Raw genomic sequence first — 6,000 nt, forward strand, 5'->3', positions numbered from 1 at the left:
AAATAATAATAAAATGAGTAGGGGTCAAACTTGGTAAAATTCACTGTAATTTAATTAAAATATTAATTTAGATACTTTTTCTAGGAATTTTCTAACACTAAACACAGTGACATTTACCAAGTCTGGTAGGGGTTTAGATCTTTTTGTTATATTGCTATGTTATTACTTTACCTCATTTAAATAGTACTATGAATAAAAAAAAATTTACTACTGCAGCCGACCAATTAAAAGAAACGAAAAGTTTAATCGATATTGAATCATGCTTCTGGTTTTATTAAAATTTAGTTTAAGTTTGTTTCCCATAAGCCAATCTGATACCTTTTTTTCAGTTCTATGTTAAAACTTTTACTGTCATTTAGATATGTGTCTTTTGTAAATGTTTTGTATTACGTTGTATCATCTGCAAAGTTGAGGACGTTAAGACTAGTATTATTCTGTAAGTCTTTTATATGTATAAAGAATAACAACGGTCCTAATACTGAGCTTTGTGGTGCCCCAACTTCACTTTTTTCACAGGTTGACTCATATCCCCCGAAGTTAACGAACTGTTTCCTTCCATCTAAATATGAGCTGATTAGTAGATGCATATTTCCTCTCACACCATAAAATTCTAATTTTCTAAGTAATATATTTCTATCTATTTTATCAAATGCTTTACTTAAACCCAAAAAGACTGCACAAACTGCGTTTCCTTTACCAAAATTTACAGAACTCCTTCAACAAATTCAGACAAAGCTCTAGTGGTGGAATGATTCTGTCGAAAACCAAACTGAGAATTATTTAGAACTTTATTTTTAGAAAAAAAAACTGTACAGCGATCATAGATTACTTTTTCAATTATTTTATTTAAAATAGATAGAAGTGAAATGGGTCTACAATTTCCTGGTAACGTTTTTAATCCTATTTTAAAAATTAGTATTATTTTTGCAAGTTACTTGGTTAGTTAATTTGCTTAGTATTGGGGATATAAGACTGTTTACTTTCTTAAGGATCTTTACAGATATACAATCTTAACCACTGGCTTTGTTTGGATCTAAACTCCTGATAATATCTAATACTTCAGTTTCTGTAACATCAAACCAAAAAAAACTATTACTAACATTTTTGAGATTGTCAGTAAAACCTAGTGGGTTACCTTTTTTTGTTGATGTTTGCTTTGGAATGTTAGAAAAATGAATGTTAATTTTGTTTACTATGTCTAATGGTTTTATGTTTATGAGTTTTTTGTAAAATAACTTAAAATAAAATCATAATAAATCGCATTTTTTATTGCGCTTGTTCCATTTTTTTTAAATGGGTCGTACAGAAATCAGGAAATCAGTCAAAACACACCCTACAAATAAATGTATTCGTGGAGATAATCAACATTTTTTTGGTACACTAGGTCCTTAGACCTATCTTATTGATTTTTTTAATAAACAACAATATTATTGTTATGTTAATATCATAGATTTAGTAAAATTATTTTATATTAGCTTGCTTTCCAATAAATTTTTGTAGTTTTTGTGCACATTGAAATTAGTTTTATGATTTATTTATTACATTTTAACTTATTGTTGACTTTGATCGTAGTGATAAAATAGTTTGATTACCAGTATCACTTTTTAGTTGTAGCGTTTTTAACATGCGTAGTAAAAGTTAAAAACAATGTAGCTTAAAATTTGTGATTTTACATTTGTTAGCCAAATGCAATAGTTAAATGTTTTTAAACTTAAACAGTAGCCAAAGTTTTTTTTTAAGTAAAAACTTGTTTGTATAAAAACTAACGTAATTTAATTTAATTCAATCGGCATTTGCAGAACATTTATAACGGCAAAAGGATAAGTAAATATAAATATTATTTAAATTTTAAAAATAAAGATCTCTAAAAAATAAAATGACAAAATTATCCAGTACCAAGCAAAATAACATCAATGTAAAGTTATAAAACGCTTTATAACTTTAGTACTGTCATATATTTACATCAATAAAAAATCTTAATGTGTGAAATATAAGATATAGTAATACATAACAAAACTTTTTTTTAATGTATAGAAGTATAAAAACAATTTGAAAATAAGTTAAACCATTTTTAAAAAGTTATGATAACATTTATTATATAGTTATTTGTCTTAACTTAAAAAGATTGCTCAATTTACTGAAATGTAAATAGCTTATTTAAATGTTTTTTTTTGACTCATTATATAAATTTAATTCAATTTGTTTTAAAATTAGTACTAAGTTTACCTAATTATACACTGATAAGCTTAAATTTTCGAACATGTAACATTTTGTTTTTTGTTTAGGTTTTCATGCATGAATAAGTTATTAAATAAAATTATAGATAAACAATATTGGTATGTGCAGTTTACTTTTTTATTTTACTTTAAGAAGTCGCAATTTTTGTCACCCAAACATTGTTGGATTTCAGAGTTTTCAATAATATTTGTTTTATAACATTGTTTAAAATTTAAATTTTTGATTTTAATGGTTTTAAGAGAATTGTTTAAATAAGTTAGTGTATTATTCTTTTTAAGTATTTATGAATTTTTATACCTAAGTTACCATTTTACAGCTTATAAAACTCTAATGTGTAAAAGTCTTTACCGCTCTTTAGCATGTTTTTACATTAAAAAAAAATTTTGTTTATTGTATATTACAGTTTAAAACTGTAAAAATTTGTAAAACCTTCTTTAATAGAGTAATGCATATTTTCCGATCACACGATGTTTAGTTGTTACTTATATTTACGCGAACCTGGATATTAACTGACTTAACGCGTTATAACAATATCGGTGACGGTTACTTAAATGTTTATAATTGACTTAGTTAAGTTAGTTAGCTTGATGTACTCCGAATTACTGGGGTCTCTAGCTTCATGTGAAACCGCCTCGGCAGTTTCGAGAGAAGCCAGGTTAGCAGTAGCTTCGGGGCCATTTTTATTTTTAGTTGCTACCTCGGTCTGCGACCGAATGCAAGAGTGTGTAAGAGCTAATACCTTATTCATTTTACTTATAGTTTAAGTTTAAACATAGACTAACAAGTATCTATATGCTTTATTATACAATACAATCAAAGATACAAGAAAAGTTATCACTTGAGAAGCCTTCTTGCATTTCACAACTCTAGTTGGGCTGTTGTAACAAATGGTTGCTCGTACAGTTTACTGGTTCAGAAAGTAGGGACTTATACTTCCTCGTTGACACCGGATGTAGAGCGCGCAAGATAAAAAGATATAATATTCAAATAAAGAAAATTAGAAATAAAGTAATAAGTTTATGCCACCGAATGCGTGGGCTTATGCGTGGAGTTCAATGATCGAATTGATCCAAACTGGGAGTTGTTGTTGCTTGTCTGCTGCAGTACGCGTAGGCTTATGAATATGGCACGTTAAACAACTCAAATCAAGTTGTACGCCCCGTCGACGTTGGTAAAGTAGGTATACAAAATGTACATAGAACAAGATATAAAAACTACGAAGTTATGAAGTTAAGTACAAAGTAAATGTTTCAGACAAACAAATACTTGAAAAATAATGTTTTGCCGGAAATCATCTAGCTTTTCCAAGATGGCGACTCACACTCAGAGCGCCAAGAGAAGGTTTTCCCGGAGTTCAGCTAGCTTTTATTAGATGGCGGCTTACGCTTCGGACTGGAAACTGGTATAGTGGTGCTTCTTGTTAACGTCGAAATCCAAATGATCTCTCTTCTCGTTTGCTCGGTTGTTTATATACGTCTTTCTTACATAACAATCGCCTGGTCAAGACATGGTTGCATGATGTAATTTGCTGATAAAAGCATGAAACCCAGCGTGATCGGTAGTTACTTCTACATGGCAAAAATGCGTCAACTAGCGGTTAATATTATTTTTTCGAAACGATGTTTATAAAAACCAAAGTGTTTTCATCATTTTAAGAATTATTAGTAAAAGAAAAGGATTAGAATATGAAATTACTTATAAACTCGACTTTTGGACTATCGAAGCGAAAATAATAAAATTTTCACGTCGATGTCCAACAAGCTAAGTCGACTTATGAAACGCGAATTAACTTAGACTATCATTAACGCTTAGCCTAATTAAGTAGTTAGATTATTAAAATGCTTAAGTATTTATATAAAGAAATCGAGTCTTAGAAACAAAAAGCTGTATTACAATGAATAGTAAATGCGAAAAAAATACAACAACTGCTGACTGAAAGACACAAAATAGCTACTTTAATTCAAAAGTTCATATAAAAAACAGACGCCATCGTTACAAAGTGTAACGATGGAAAATTAACAATTTACACGCAATAGACGAGTGCTCGACTACGGTCACTAAAACTAAGTCACTAAAACAAGCGCGTTACTGAATTTAAGTGGTTTGAATAGTTTGAGAGAAAAGAAAGTAAGAAAATCGCTTTCGACTGAGAAGAACACTGTTGAAGTGTTACACATGTACGGTACGATAACAAACTTCACAGCTAGGAAAATAGGAAAGAAAGAAGGTATAAAGTTAAACAGTATATATTTTATGTAGTTTCAAAAATTTATAAATATCGTGTTCTGCATTGCCTGAAAATAAAGTGTGATCGTTCTGAACAATACATTTTTACTTACGTTGAAAACATGCTTAGTAATTAGAAAATAACCTTGGATCGTGTTCAATTTTTTTTGCGAGACAATGCACGCAACATTAAGCTAGCAATATCATTGTTAAAATCCTAGTCAGTACCCTGATTTATCTATACGCTTTAGCTAATCATTAGTGATTCATTGTTTGTTGACAATCGTTTAGTTTTCTATTAGCAAAGGCACGAAAATCAGTTTGCCACTTCAGTCATTCTTCTAATGAGAGTGAAATGTTTAAAAAAAATCCAAATAGATTTTTACGCCGCATTAACAAAACAAAGAACCTTGCTTCTTGGATGCAGGATGGAATTCAATTTACCTTATGCTAAATAGACTGAAAAAGCTATAATTAAGTTTCCAGAATTATGTGGCTAAGTACAAATTCGATTCCGATTAGATAATATAGCTGAAGAACGGCAACTGGTTAACCATATTATTCTACTACTCGAACCTTTTTTTATTGTAACAAAGGAGTGTAGTAATAACAATGCGTTGCTCTCCAGTGCATTCCCGTATGCACGATCACTGACAAAGCTTGTTAACTTTTATAAAAATTCAGAACAAGTTTCAAATTCTTTGTGAACTTTAGTCAAAAAAAAAAGAGAGACTTGCGAAAGAAGGTTTTATAACAATGACAACAATTTAGACCTGAATAACAACAAATTACTATTAGTCACAACAGCTGTTGATCCACGATATCGACTTTCCGCTTTCCCTTCTTATCTCAAAAATAATATTAAAAAGCTGCTAAAACTAAACGTTATAAACCATGTTTGTTGTGAGACTGATCAAAAAGGTGACTCTCCTATATTCTATTTCTGTTTTATCTACCTTTATAAGATTTATAACTTTATATTCGTTTTAAAACAAAATTACTAAACAGTTTGTAGTAGAATTAGTTATGACAACTAAAATGTAAAAAAAAGAATTAATTAAGATAAGATAAAAAGGTCATGTTTTTTAAAACTCATTCTTTAAAAAACTGTTATTACTGATTTTTCAATGAGTTAAGAACTACTTATTAATGCTGCATATTGGAAACTTTTTAGCTAATGCATTGTGCGTTAAGAAAGTATTGTGAATACTGTTTGTAGTAGTCTAAATCTAAACAGCAAAATTGTTTTGTTTCCTGCTCGTCTTTGCTATCACAAAAAGCTAGTACAAAAGTTTTTTTATTCTAAAATAGTATAATTATTCCGGAGTTCGTTTTCACATAATAAAGTACTACTGATGTACTCCGAGCTACTTTGGTCTCTAGCTTTATGTGAAACCACCTCTATAATAGGTTCGGCAGTTTCGACAGGAGCCAGATTAGTAGTAGCTTCGGGGCCATCTATATTTTTAGTTGCTATCTCGATCTGCGACCGAGTGCGAGAGGGTTTAAGAGCTAATACTGTTTTCATTTTACTTA

Source organism: Thalia democratica, chromosome 7 (genome assembly GCF_965202585.1).
Source record: "Thalia democratica chromosome 7, ktThaDemo2.hap1.1, whole genome shotgun sequence".
In the NCBI taxonomy this organism is placed as follows: Eukaryota; Metazoa; Chordata; class Thaliacea; order Salpida; family Salpidae; genus Thalia; species Thalia democratica.